Source organism: Halyomorpha halys, unplaced genomic scaffold (assembly GCF_000696795.3).
Source record: "Halyomorpha halys isolate HHAL.00 unplaced genomic scaffold, Hhal_1.1 Scaffold1665.1, whole genome shotgun sequence".
NCBI classification, from domain to species: Eukaryota; Metazoa; Arthropoda; class Insecta; order Hemiptera; family Pentatomidae; genus Halyomorpha; species Halyomorpha halys.
In genome coordinates this window covers 114,795-130,179 of record NW_027115151.1, presented here as the reverse complement: position 1 = coordinate 130,179, position 15,385 = coordinate 114,795, and the positions used below count along the sequence as shown (strand labels likewise).

The 15,385-nt window shown below is 31.4% G+C and overlaps 1 long non-coding RNA gene across 3 annotated transcripts in view; it reads left to right on the top strand.

Moving 5' to 3' along the window:
• Positions 1-12,339, top strand: part of LOC106690335 (uncharacterized) — a 17,428-nt gene extending 5,089 nt beyond the window's left edge. Inside the window, exons 2-5 of one of the 3 annotated variants that reach the window (XR_001344583.3) lie at positions 3,409-3,569; positions 4,534-4,669; positions 6,044-6,195; positions 12,126-12,339. This is a non-coding gene — a long non-coding RNA (uncharacterized lncRNA). Of the gene's footprint in view, positions 1-3,408; positions 3,575-4,533; positions 4,670-6,043; positions 6,196-12,125 lie in introns of all 3 variants that reach the window. The other 2 variants (XR_001344585.3, XR_001344584.3) reach the window with 2 other exon arrangements.
• The last annotated feature ends 3,046 nt before the right edge of the window (positions 12,340-15,385 follow it).

Here is a 15,385-nt window from a genome sequence, read left to right as displayed (position 1 = left end):
TTAAAAAAAAAAAAAAAAATTATTGACGCGACAGACCGTGGAGGTCCAAGGTCTCCCGCGATGAACTTCGGAAATACATCGCGCGTTTCATGACGTGGTTTTCAGAGGGTGGGTTCATAACTCCAACGCCTATTTTTAAGAGGGCCACCCATTGGCTAACGGGCCACACAAACGCCTGGAGGGGGGAGGCTGTGAGTGAGTATTGTATAATTATAAGCTTGAAAAAATCCCGGATAGGGTCGGGGACTCGAACTCTCAACCTATGGATTGGCAGACAGGCGCGTTACCATGCTGCTACCCACCACCCCGGTATAATTAATTAGGTTTACCAATTAATGGAATGGTATTGCCAGCATTCTAATTTAGGTAAATAAAACTGGAGACCTGTATACATGGAAATTAATAAAAAAAATATATAAATTACATTATATTTTTTATTAATTTCCACATCCACAAAATAGATTTATTTATTCAATTATATACTATCGAAGTATTTATTGGGATCAGTTTTCCATTTATGCTCAACGATACCGTCGGTTCATGGTGCATAGTGCCGTGTCTGAATATTTTTGAGAGCGTTGTGCTGTTATTGAAACTGCTTTCTTTTTGGTAGCAGTAAGTTTCTAATTTTGATGTTAGTCAATTGATCATTGTGAATTTTTAATTGAATCGGTTTGAAAGCATTTTAGAAAGAGTACAAACACAAAAAATAGGTTTTGAGTGACACAAAAATAGGCTCCTTCAACCTTATTATTTTAATATTTGAAATTTCGACAAATTACAGGATATTTTATGCTAAGAATATCATAATTTCAATTCAAACTTTTCTACCTTAAGGGGATAGATCTTGCGTTAAAAATTATAAATCGGTAGTTTTAGAACCTGCCTAAAATAAACGATTCAATTAGGAATACCACATTTTCAGATTTTTCGGTATGCGGAGAGAGAAAAAAGTTACGATAGCATATAAAAAAACCTAAAATAGCAAACACCACCTCAGCTGTGGACCAAAAACATGTTGATGTAGAATTAATAAATTCTTGAGGTTAATGATAATAAAAAAAATATCTAAAAAATAAGGTGCACATAAATTTTAATTAATATTCTATATAAGTCACCAAGTTGCAGTGGGCTCATGTTGAAACTGTCCCAACTTTTGTGATTTTAGAAAACAAAAAAAAAATCTGAATAGATCAGAGAAGGATGAAGATAAAACCTATGTAATATTGAATACCACTTAATTACTCATTGATTCGCCAAGTTCAGTCAAAATTAGATCCAACAAAACCGAAAAAACATTTTTAAAATTGTATTTATAGTAATTTACACTTGTACAAAAAAAATACAATAAGTAAATTGAATGAATCTTTCAAACACTTGAAAATCTTGGGAAGGTACCACCGAATGGTCCTTCAAACATTAATTTACATCAGAAGGCCCCGAGGCCATCTTCTTTTCTGACGACTCGGAGGATTATCAGGGATTGTTAAATATGATAAATTAAGAACTAATGGATTGGGATGGGTAAGGAGTTCGGAATGAAAAGGCGCATATATTTCAGGCTAAATCTGGATCAAAGGGGATGGTTAAGGTCTTTGTGGATGAGTTTATTTGTGACATAATAAGGAGCATCAAGGATTTTGTATTGTAAGGATTGGATGCCGGAGGAATTTTATGTTTTGGTGGAGTCTTAGAGCTCAACCCCGTATGTCCAAATTGTTCTGAGTATCATAGTATATAATGATTTTTTGTAGTGAATGGGATTTTTTTTCGTACCTTCCTGATGAAATAGGTTATTGAATACATACATATAAGAGGTAGTTATATGGATATCTGGTAGATTGTAACAGATTTCGAGTGCTACAACACCTAATTGACTAATGCTCTAAACTTCCCATTCACTACATACTTAATGTCATCAACAACCATCAAGAATATACTGAATGGGAAATTTAGAGCATTTGTCAAGTAGGTGTTGTAGCAATCGAAATCTATGAGCAGTTTCTTGACGTTTCAGTCTTGTATGGGGATTTCAAATACGTCTCTTGTCAAGATGGAGTCTTAAGTAGCGAATCTGTTCAACAGCCGTTAGTGGATATTATAATATAAGTGGGTCGATTTTAGAGGAAAAGTTGTTGACACATTCCAGTAACTCCCCGGGTTATTGGTTTAAATATGTAATTTCTGTTTCAATTTTTCAAGACTTTTCATTTTTGAACTAGGCTATTCCTACACCAACACCCCAAAATGTGTATATTCCTTGAAAGCTCGAATAAATATTCCCTTTGTATAAATTCCTTACAGAGGTGAGTGAAAGTAAAAATGATACACAGTTTATTCTTTGATTTCATTTAATTTTATTTTCCATAATTTGTAATTGGCAGAAATTAAAATTAAATTTTTCCCAAACTTTTCCATGTTCTTAACCCTGCAGCACCTCTCACCTCAAGGTAAATATTGATATAAGTGATAAGTAAAAATTGGTCTTTTGCCAAGACTTTTCTTGTTATAACCTTATATTCGTAGTTTTTGCAGTGGCTTCGGATGACATCCATTTCAGATATAAAAATAAAATATTTTCAATTCAATATTCATATTCTTAGATTGTTTTGCATTGTAAGAAACTAAAAGGTTAAAATAGTTTTACTGAGGGATGGAAAATTTACTAAATTAAATATTAAATTTATAATTAAGTCAATTAATTATGATTAAGATCATAATTATAATTAAATCTTTTTAAAAGAATTCTAGCGGCATCAAGGTTTAGCGGAATATTAAATCTAATATATGCATCAAGACTTTTCTTTATCCTTCGATTTCTCAATGAATATAACTTCGACAAATTCTTAGTTTTATAGTAACATTCGAAAAATTGAAAGAAGTTTCAATATTTTAGATTATCTTCAACTTTCATCGCGAAACAAGCGACTTCTGACGTAGTAAACCTGAAATTTAGATTCAGCAACCCATAAACGTAACATAAAGCGTTGAGAAAAATACTTCTATTATTTTTTTTCTAATAGTACTTTTTTGAACATTCAATGACTGGATTACTTGCTAACTGTGAAGAGCTCAGATAAAATCAAAAGTAACACTAGAAAAATAAATTACTCCAGGAAAATTCTACCCTTGTTGCTATGACACAATTGTACTCTGAACGTTCAGAAGCTGTTCAACCCTTCCATAAACCCAGTTTTATCTTCTCCCCCTAATTAATATCATACTTTGCATTTTAGCCTTATTTACACAATAGTTATAGCTCACGATTTGCATAAATTTCAATATATATAAGACATATAAGCCTCTGCATATTTTTTTTTATTTTTTTTTTTTTTTTTACAAAAGTCATGATTGCCATAATACATATCCAGAATATTTTGTAATTATAGTTAATTTATTTACATACAGTTCAGAAGAATATTTCATATTCAAAATTAATCAGGATCGAGAACCAGAAAGCATTTGGAGCAAAAATTCTGGCCCAAACTGGTTTCAAAAATGGGAAAAACATAATATCCAATAAATGACATTCCTTTTAAGAAACCATATCAAGACAAAGGATTCAGAAGGTGAGGTTTGTAATGATGAACTATATTTTCGATCAATAATGTCTCCCGCAATTAATACATATAACACCCTGTATGTTATAATATATTAAAAAGTTTAGAGTTATTATATATTAAAGAAATATAGAATTAGAGATTATTTTTTTCTATCGATGTACAAAACCCTTAAATTAAATAGACATCAATGTTACTAAATATCCTAGATACGATTGAATCAAGGGCAGAAGATCAAAGCACTTCCAGTTTTGTCGAGCCACAAACTAGATCATTGAAAGTGGTATGAGCCGGTATGGATCAATCAGAGAGTTTTTTTTTTTTGAGGAATTCGTGCTGCAGCGATAAAACTGGCCCATTGAAGGCGAGCAGCGGGTGAATGAGTGACGTCAAAGATGCAGACAGGCGCGCCCGATTTGTCGGAGAAAGCAATGAGATCCTGCTCCTAACCGGGTTAATATCTGCCTCTGTCTGCCAAGTCGCATATTTTAATCTTACAAGTCTGCCTTCACATCTCGGCCAATCAGCTTAGGCCTTTTTTAGATTAATGTTTTCCTCATGTACTAGTTAGGCTCGTTTCTATAACAAACCAATATCACAACACTAATGCCAATAAGAAATAATTAAAACCTAAATAGATTTCAACAAAACCAGTTATCACCAGTTGACAGATGTAGAGTTGAACTTGGTGTGGGCCTTCCGCTAAAAAAATTACTAAACAGATCATTTTGCAACAATTTTTCTTGAGTGAGTGATTGGCTGTAATGTAGGCCTTCTTCAATAAATCATAAATTACTCTCATACAAAGTCACTCAGATTACTTGTTCCTTGAAAACCACGGTTTTGCATACTGCTTATATGTTAGATGCTGTGATGAGTCACCGATTCCAATTTTTTAAATTTTTTTTCAAATGCAATCAGACTTTGTTATTCCAATACACTTAATTATTGATAAATTCCTAATTTTAAACAGTTACCTGATGAGCCAGTTCTGCTTGATCAAGTTTAGATCTATACAGACATAATACGGACTGCTATTTGAACTCATCTATGTCTGATGTTGGGATGATGGAAGAAAGAAGAGGATGATGGCACAACCACTCCATAAGGTATTTCACACGTGAGGTTTCAGATTCATTATTTATATTAATATATTTCAGTTTCTCTTCAATGACTGAAAGGATTTGAGAAATATAAAATGCTAGAGTCAGTCAAAAGATTAAAGTTTTAGTAATTTACACAATAATATTTCAGCTATCAATTAATGATTAGTAGAGTTACAATTTTATTCATTAAATAAAAATTTTTCCTTTACAAACATAGGTATCTATGAAATAAAACCCGTGTCTCAGTAGTGGTATTGTATTACCTCTGCCCTGCCAGGATATATTAATTGAAAATTTACGATTTAGGCATTATACAGCATAAGTGAATTTTCAGATTTATGATTAAAGCTTAATGAATTTATTAATTACTTTAAAAATTGGGATCATTGACAAATAATAAATTAAAGGTAAAAACTTGGGGCTCCACTAAACCATCGAATTCCTCCCGAATACAATCCTTACAGACCAAGATCCTTCGTAAAATCCTTAATGCTCCTTACTTTGTTACAAATCAAGTCATCCATTTGGCCATAACCAGACACTAATCCTTTCATGATTAACTTCCCAACCACACAAAGGCACTCGTTTCTAACCTGGCATCTTCTTCATTACCTAATAATCCTCCTAGGCGTCTGAAAAGAAGATAGCCTCGAGATCTTCTCCTTTAGAAATGTTATTGGAGTTCTATCAATGGCTAGATTCTCCACATGTTCGTATCATGACATTATATCGCTTACAGCAAATTTACTTGATTGTATATATTTTTATACAGTTGTAAATATCAATAAATAAATTATTAAAAAAAATATAAGGTAAAATAAATAAACATTGGGTTGACCAGAAAGAAGAAAGAGAAATGGAAAGGGAAAATAGGAAAGGGACAGAGAGAGGGTGCCAAATACAGCCTTTAAGAAGCCGTAGACGAGTGTTTTAGGCGTTACCTTAACAACCTCGAAACTGGAGAGTGGCTGGTTCGATTCCAGTCTGAGCGGATTGACATCTATTTTGTGGTAACCCCACGAAATGAAAACTGGACCTTTCTTCCCACTATGGTTAGGATAGGGTGGTGATCTATTGTGTAACCCCCTCATATGTCAGAAATAACCAAGAAGACGGTACTTCCTACTGTTGCATTAATGAAGCACAAGAATTGAATTTATTCACTACATTTTCTGTGTCAGATATGAAAAAAAAATCAAAGTTTTTTAATATATCATAGAAATAATGCGCAACTGAACATCTTTAATGATTGCTCTGATTTCTTGGAGATTGTGGTTGGAATGTTTTATGGATTCCCATCCAATATTCCATATTATTATTATTTTTTAAAAATTAGTTTGAAACTGGAATGCATACAATATAAATATTCTCTTTCAGGTTACTTCTTGGGGTGGAGGAGTATGGAATTATAAAAGTCCTTCCACTTTCCTATACGACACTCAATAGAAGACTTGATGGCTCACTAACTCGGTTCATGCCTCTATAACCAACCACTTTGGACCTAATGACTTTACCGCGCGGCCGGTACGGTAAGCAACTCTTCATATCCTATCATCATTAATCATCTCCAGATGTAGAAATCATCTGACTACAAGACATCGTGGACAACTAATAGCGAAAAGAGTTCTTCCAAGGTTACGATAACTGATAAAATAGGGAAGATCTAAGAAATTTATATGAAAAACGTTTAGGTTTTAGCTGCTATATTAATTATAGCAGAGAAAAATTCAGCTTTACTGTTTCGTACCATAATTAGTAACACATGAATAGTTAGAATGTTATGGTTAGTTTTAATTATTACACAATAATTTTGATAATTCACAATTTAAAAAAAAACGAAAACAGAAAATACAACAACTTGTATTTTTTTTTACAATAAATTGTTTTTATTCATTATCTTTATAAGATACGGCACTGTATTCTACTAGTTACACCAGCAATGCTTCGCTTATGAAATAAAAATTCGAGTATTTTCTAAATATAGATTAAATGAACTTCTTTCATTTAAAATTAAACCTTTAAGTCCATATTATAATTTTCGTCTTGGTTACGAATTCTATAATAAAGTTTTTAAAAATATTAGTAAAATGTCATTGTAGGAACCCAGTAATCTTGTATGGATCTCAATGTATTAATTCAATGTGAATCTCAGACATTCAAGGTCGGCAAAAGAAAACAATTGTAATTAGCGAGAACACAATTGCAATTTTCAAGAAGTATGATAGGTATCAGAAGAAAAGACCACATGAGTAACAGAAAACTGCACTGTAGAATTAAAGCCAAAAGTCTACCAAAAGAACCACATCAACTGAAATGGAGATGGGCTTGCCATGTTGCCAGACTTGATACGAGAAGATTGTCCAAAATTACTACAGAGTGGATACCAAGGGAACAGAGGAAGAGATGCTGAGGATGATATTGCAAAGAGTGGAAGACTGTTGGGCTACAGTGGCCAGGAATCAGATCATATGGTGTAATGTAATAATGATGTTACTCTAAATTATTATTTGTGTACACATAGCTAAGCAAAGACCAGAAAACAACAAACAAAGCAAGACCTCTTAATTTGTTAAAATAAACAACTTCTCAGTCCATCCAATATAACTAGGTATTAGCTATAATTTAATACAGTTTTCCAGCCTAAATGTTCTAACCTGAGCTGACAGGGCGAGGTATCATGCCAATTATAAACCTATTTATGTATGAGTGAGAAAGTCATGATTTATATTGCAGATGAGCCAAGAAATAGTAACAATCGATCCGCCGGCTCGCCTGTATCGAGAATGCTTTTGTGCTGACCAGCTTGGCCATCATTTCATCCAAAAAACAATCTGTTAAAAATCAGCAGCACAATCTGTTACTAATTCCGAGCCAAGTGGTCCATTGCCACATACTAATAAATAACCTGTTCAGTCGTTTCTTTGAAAATCTTTGACCTATCAATAATAATGACGGAATAGTCGGACGCATCCCTGGCTAGCGGGCTATAATAACATTAGGCTTCCTAAGTGATCAGTTTATTACTCGCTAAAAAGCAAGCCAAGATGAAATAATTATTTAATATTAATCGATCAAATCATCGTCAATTACGTCGGAATCAACTATTACGGGGTACAATTAAGATTGAAAAAACCTATAACGTATTCAGACGGCATTATCGCTCAATAACTGTACCTAAATACACATCTGACCAAAATCAAATCGATTATGCATAAGATTGGGAAAGTAAGATTGGAAACCGTTCATTATTTTTAACAACCACACGAAACTGTATTTAGGAATTTAGGAAGCGGTCGTACATCTGCAGAGCTCTAATATCAGCTCTTCTATTTCTCCAATATCTACTCGCGGTTAACCTTATTCCTCATGTACATATTTAAGTCTTTTCCTGTCATATGTCAAGCGGCTATCGATTTCCTAGTTTAAAAGGCAAACGAATTCATAGACCAGAGTTGTTAATTTAATTTTTGTCACAATTTTTTCAGATACAAAAATAATTAATCTGAATTAAAATTTGTTACAGCGTTACGTATATTATTCAAAAATATATGGAAGTTCTGATTTACAACAAACTATTACGTTGTGTTGTCGTAAATACACTATTTGTAGCTGATCCTATTTTCAATAAATATTTTGTCTTAATCTTTCATGCTTAACAATCCCTGATAACCCTCGGAGGCGTCTAAAAAGAAGATGGCCACGGGACCTTCTAATTTAAATTAATGCTTGAAGTACCACTAATGGGTGCTTCCTTCCCAAGATTTTCAAGTGTATATGAAACATACAACATATTTACTTATTGTATTTATTATTTGTACAGTTGTAAATCACATTAAATAAATAAATGAATGTTTTGTAATTTATTTTATAATTCCTGAGTGGAATATAGTATTGTATTTTTCTGCCTGTTTTCATAATTGTCAATAAATTCATAAGTTCCAAAAACTAAAATTCAACCTTTGAATAGGAATTGAAATATATATGATAACATTTCTCACATTGATTTAACAGAACGAATTAGTTTCTTAAAGTAACATTGTGCATATTATGATTATATTGAATCTTTCCTGAACCGATGCAAGAAAGAATGGCGTTACTTTTGGTCCAAGGCCCCTGAAAAGAACAAAATGGAGAAAATGCTTAGCCATACTCCACCTTTGCCGCCAATCCTCAAAAATCATAAAGAACGAACTATTCTAACTCAACTCTTAACTCATAAGTACAACAAATACTCTACCAAAATTGTAGTTGCAACTGTATCTTGACGACGGAGCATATCCTTAAATACTGTTCATGTTTGGACTCTTCAAGAACCACGTTTGGTCTACAGGGACAACGTAAAGCCTTACTGCCAGTAAATTGGAAGAAGCTCTTTGAGTTTTTAAACGACTACAAATTTTATCTACAGATATGACCACGCAATTCAGTTTAGGGTGCCTTTAGCCGCGTCATTGTATACGGCACCTAAAAATCAAGCTAATAATAAAATAACGAAAATATATTTTATAATTATTATATAAAGAATAGTGGCCCTATATTAAATTATTCTTACTCATAATACAGATCACACGGTAAACCTGAGTTAACTTCGGTTTAGGAAATAAATGTTTCCCTCTACGCTTGTTACCCTGACTTTCATTTTCCCTATTTCTTTTCTATGAGGGATGATCAATTTTCCTAATGAACCACCATCAAATTTTATAATGATTGGGAAGTGATCACTTTCGCACAAGACTATTAGCACTCCAATGGACTTTTTGGAAAATTTTAACATTTAAAAATGACAAATCAATAGCGAACAGAGTTCCATTTCCTTATAAAATAAAAGGATTAAAATAAATTATAAAATAATTAATCTATATTTTTATGTTAAAAAAATAATAAGATATAACATTTGACATGTATTCATAAAGTGCACTATAAACTCAAGTTATCTTCTAAGAAGAGAATTGATTATAAAATATCATTAATGGAGTGTATATATAATAAATATGAGGAGAAGATGATTGAGGGTAGTGTCAGCAAAGAACACAAATATAGATTATCCACAGTCAACTGTCTACTCATCGTTATATACAAAACAAATTTTGAATGATTAACAAAACTATGGAATATGTTTCATTCAAAATTCAAAATGATCAATTTTGACTTGAAAGGGCCAATCTTTACTCTGAGAGTTTCTTGAGGAGGTGACTTCGATCGGAAGAAGAGCAGGATAACTCCCAAGATGGCGACCCCTCAAGTCCAATTAATGTGTTATCCTAAGGCGGGTAAACAGCAGCCTTAATCATAACAAATATTCTCTGCCCCGAGTCTACCTGGTCATCACTTTCTTTCATCTTTCTTACCCATAGCGTGTCTATCATGTATGATATAGGGATAGAAAAATATTTAAAATAATTATATTCTGAGTATCTGCATAAAATCTCTGTAATGAATGATGTAATTCCCCTGTAGGGAATTTCGAGGTAATTATTTTAAGGTATAGCAATTGAGCCGGGTTCTTGTTGAGCCCATTAGAAATTTTCAAAAATTATTAGCGAAATGAGGTTACAGTGTTGCTCGTTGATTTGGGTATGTAGTTAATTGGAAAAGGAAAAACTGTAGATAATTAGGGTTTGTAACATGATTGGGGGCCTTATAAGTATTCGAGTAATTACATATTGGTGTGGTTTTTTGTATATATATATTTTCTTCTTTTGATTACATATCATATATACAGATTACATACCGTAAGCCTGGTCATTCGTTAATGTGAAACAATCTACCAGTGCTATGGTGCTGGCCTCTTCGACAAATCTTCTTCTGCAAGACTCCGTTCCTTCAGTATATCACTCTAAGATGTAGACTAACGTCAGCCTCGACTTCCTCCTTTATTCAAAGAGGAGGAGGTGCGTTTCCTCTCTCCAGAAAAAAAAAGTAGAATAATTTTACATAATTTTTTTGACCTTCCATATTACAATTATTATTTATTTTTTCTTCTGGATCCCCGTCTTCAACATCAACAATCAAACCGGTATTATTGAGTGGATCACAACTTTTAAAATATAGAAACAATAGAATGAAGCCTTGGTCACTGACTAGATTTCTTATCAATCTACAATCTACTGTTACTAATCTACAAATCTAACCACTGACCAAGCTTCATTGCAGTGTTGCTATATCTAAATGTTGTCCACCCAGTAATACTAGAATAGATTAATTGTAGAAGATAAGTCCAAGATATAAATATATAAATCAAAGATAATATGTTTTTTGATTTAGAGACAAGATAAAAAAAATTAAAAGAATTACTTTATTTTATTTATAATGGAAAAAACAAATACATAGGTTTTTTTCTTGGTCATAAAAATATCCCACCAGATAAAAATACCACATACAAAAGCACAATTTTTTTAAAAATAATTTATTTATTGTTATTTACAACTGTATACATATATACACATCAAGTAAATTTCCTGTAAGTTATATTATGACATGATACAAACATGCGGAGAATCTACCCATTGATAGAACTCCAAAAACATTTCTAAAGAAGAAGATCTCGAGGCCATCTTCTTTTCAGACACCTAGGAGGCCGAACAATTTTATCCGTCAACGTTAGCAGTTTTTTCTTGAGGGCACTGTAGGCGTGGTTTCATTGCGTTAGGATTCCTGAATTCACCAGTTAACCTCAGCAGCAAAACATTTAATACAGAGCCCGATAAAGATTTTTTTTCTCCCCTTAAAGATATTTTTTGGATCCATCCTTACTCTGGCCTTTTATTATTTTGGAATCTTTTATGGTTATTGCGATTCACGTGGCTCAACCTTCTGATACTTCCACTTTCCTGATATTATTTTAAATGACCTTATATTCATAATAGTTCAACACAAAAGGAAAATAGTAACATTTTGTATATCTATAGAAATGTTTTTATAGATACGATTCAATAATGATACAATGTTTTATAATGCTTTTAAAAAAAAAATATGATACTTATAAGACAAGAGGTTGAATTTACTTTAGTATATGTAGCATTATTTATTAATTTTTGTATTTGTCTTCCTGAGCAGAAAATGAAATATTATAAAAAATACTATTTTCATCAGAGAGAAAAAAGTTAAAACTTAATATAATGCCATGAAATAAATTTATACCAAACAGATTGAAATTAAGTTAATAATAGTTGAAATTATTGAAATTAAAGGTTAAATTCAGCGTGCTGATGGCATTGGCATGAATGTAAAAATCGTTTTTTTTTTTTGCTATCCTTATCATATATTTGACTGCGAAAAAAGGGAATTGAAAACAAATTGAACTCTGTTTTCTTAAAATATAATGTTTGTAACATAACCCCTTCATCTACTAACCTCTTCAATTAACGTAGGATATGATACATGTTAGGAATAAAAGCTTAATTATATTTTCCTTTTTTTTATTTTATCATTGTTTAAACAAGTTTTTTTTTTTATAAAGGTAGAGAAAATGGTACAAATATGGTCTACCAAAGTTTCATAAGCCGTACTCCTTTCACTGGACTGAAGAGAGGATGAACTTCTGTGTCATACACCATTAGAGTTATAGAAGAAGTTGGAGTCAATCAATCGGGCATATTGTAAGAAAAAACACGAATTCTGGCTTTTGGTTTTCTGTATTGTATGTAATAAAATATTCCCTACCCCCTAACTTTCATAGACTTTTACTTGATTTCGGTATAGAAGTAATCTGAAAATTTTCCATCAAGAAAGGAGCTAAATTTTTTTTCTTGGCAAATTTAATCTTGAAGGAGGAGGCTGGTTTCCTTGCAATATGGACTACCTAGCTGTTTTTAAGGATCACATCCTTAATCACCATTTACAACAACATAAAAACTGCCAAAGATATGTATTAATTCATTAATTTATATTTATGCACAATTAGTGATTAAAGTTAAGCTCTACCAGGTCCAGGTATGGAAGTAGAAAGAAAACTGAAGCAATGGAAGTAAAATAAATCTAAATTCAGACAATACATCAGTCCAGTTTCCAGCTTTCGGTCAGTATAATAAACAATGGTCATAGTGATTGATCAGTCAAAATTGATTTGCTCAAACAGAAAAGTTCAGTAAATTGTTGAACATAAAAGACAAAACTTCAATTTGGCCAAATTTAATTTTTTTTTTTTTTATTTCCGTTTTGTGTAGTTAATTATATTGCCATTTCAAACCCTGCCAAGTACAGTGCACAGTTAATTCTGTGCCTTTATTCAAATCTATCCATACATCCAACTTTTTCAATTCCAATACAGTTCACTTTCATTCTTAAACATAACTACTCCTAAACTACTTCTTTTTTTTTGTGTGTGTGTGTAAGATTAAGTTCTTCCTAAATTACGCTGATTATCAAACACCAATAAACAAGGGTCCGTAGCAAAATAATTATTTGCCTTCTTCCCATGAATTCATCGCCCATTCGCCCCTTCCACTAAATATACAATGTGACCAATTAGACCATTATATTAGTGGATGAAATGTAATAAAACCGCTAGAAATATGTCTTCTGATATCTTGTAGACGTACTTACAGTTATTTATGGTAACATCAGAATTCAGTAGAGTTAAATTTAATTATTTTAAGTATTTTTATTCTTCATTAAATTTTATTCTGGATTTTCTTTTTTAGCAAGTCTGGTAAGTCAATTTCTACTTTTTTTTTTAGGTAAAAAGTTTCCAAAATTTGAATGTATTTTATTCTAAATTATCATAATGTTGCACAACTATTGTCCCATACTCATGTACTTTAATAAACTTCATAATTAATCAAACCTTTAATTTCACAAAGAAAATTATGTCATTATCTACATGGTAGAAAAAATTGCGTTACTTTCATATGTCTTAGAGTTATATATGGTAAGATCAGAATTCAGTAGTGTTAAATTTAATTATTTTAAGATTCTTTTCTACTTTAAATTTTATCTTTTTGTGACGTGAATAATTTATTTTTTGTGAAAGTTTCAACTGCACTCTATTGTATAAGAAAACTTTCTCACATTTTTTGCATGATTTATTTAACTTTTTAACCAAAAAAGTATGGCAACCCATGTTCCATGCAATTTCACTAAGCTTTGAATCCATAAGAGTGATTCTGAAGTGATGGTAACTTGCATAAATGATGAGTATTACTTCTTATACATAATAATATTTTGTCACAAAAATATTATTAAAATCACAAGACAAATGGAAGAAAAAAAAATGGAATGCCATATTTATACCACTTCCTCTACACCTCCATATTTTTCCACTTCATCCACACAACTGCCACTTGAGGCAAATCCGAGACTTGTACAAATGTGTGGAAAACAAAAGAAGCAACAAACGCTTCCACACACTTGAATCTTATTTTGACTTTTGTCATTTTCGATTTTCATTATAAAAAGGAGCAAAATAAAGATTGGCTAAATGAAAGGAAACGAAAATATAAGCAAAGTTAATAGAAATCGTACTACATAACCAATAAATTCAACTATCGTTCTACAATTTTTATCAGGTACTTGATAATTTAATTACATAGACATATAATGTCTTTATAAATATGTATTTGTGCTATGTTAAATAAAAATAAACTGCTATAATTAATTTATAACATATTAAACAATAGGTTTACACCGAATCGATAGAATTTTAAAATATACAATACTAAACTAAAGTTAATTATTAAATCCGAGGGTTGTGAACATTTTTCAATTTATGATTGTGGCATTTTCTTAATAATTAAAAGATAAGATGCTTGTTACTCAACCATTTATACTTCATTATCAAACTTTATCTTCAAGTTTAAAGCTATTTTGATTAGGAAAATTGATAAATAAAATAGTAAGAACAATAAAAAAAAATTAATTGACATAGTTTAAATGAATAACTATAATTTTATAACATAGATTTTACAATCCACGTGGCATAATTATGAAAAGGATATGGTTTATCAATAAGGGACAGTTGATGAGGGCATCTTGGAAAGCGTGCTTGAGCCAGTTGATCAGTTTGGAAAGGCACTTGAAGCTCTTCGAGTCAGCCCTTTTTAATCAATACCCAACTGATATTTCAACCACTCTACTTGCCGCCTTTCAGAACTTTTACTAGGCCACACCTCTGCTCCCGCAGTATAATCTGTAAAACGAGGTTTGCTTATGCTGCGATAAATATGAATTATGCACCTTGATTATTTCCTTCAAAATAATTACGACTGAAATAGTTCGTTAAATGAAATTAATAATAATTAACAATCGCCTGATGATTAATTATAATTATCGCCTGATGATTAATGATAATTAACAATCGCCTGCATACGTTTTAGCGATCTTAAATTTATTGGTTATGTACAAATGATTTTTATGAATTTATTATTTCCATTCATTTATTTTTATTTTTTATGATGCTCGACATATTTATCATAAATTTTATTCACAATGCTAATTATCAGATTCTTTCATGTTCTATATTTATCCATTATTTCTTACTGTAAAAAATTAGAGATGCTTCAATATTTCAACTAATTTTAGCCTAATTGTACATTAAAATAGTCAGTTTAATCAAAATATATTTGGAAGAAAATGGTAAACAAATGTAAAATCGATGGTAGACAGTAGAACTTTCGATAAATCGTTTTTTGCAACGATGTCCCAGGCATATATCTACCTTAGATATGTAATTTAAGTTTCTTTTATCATTTTATTTATAGTTCTAATTATACAATCATCAAG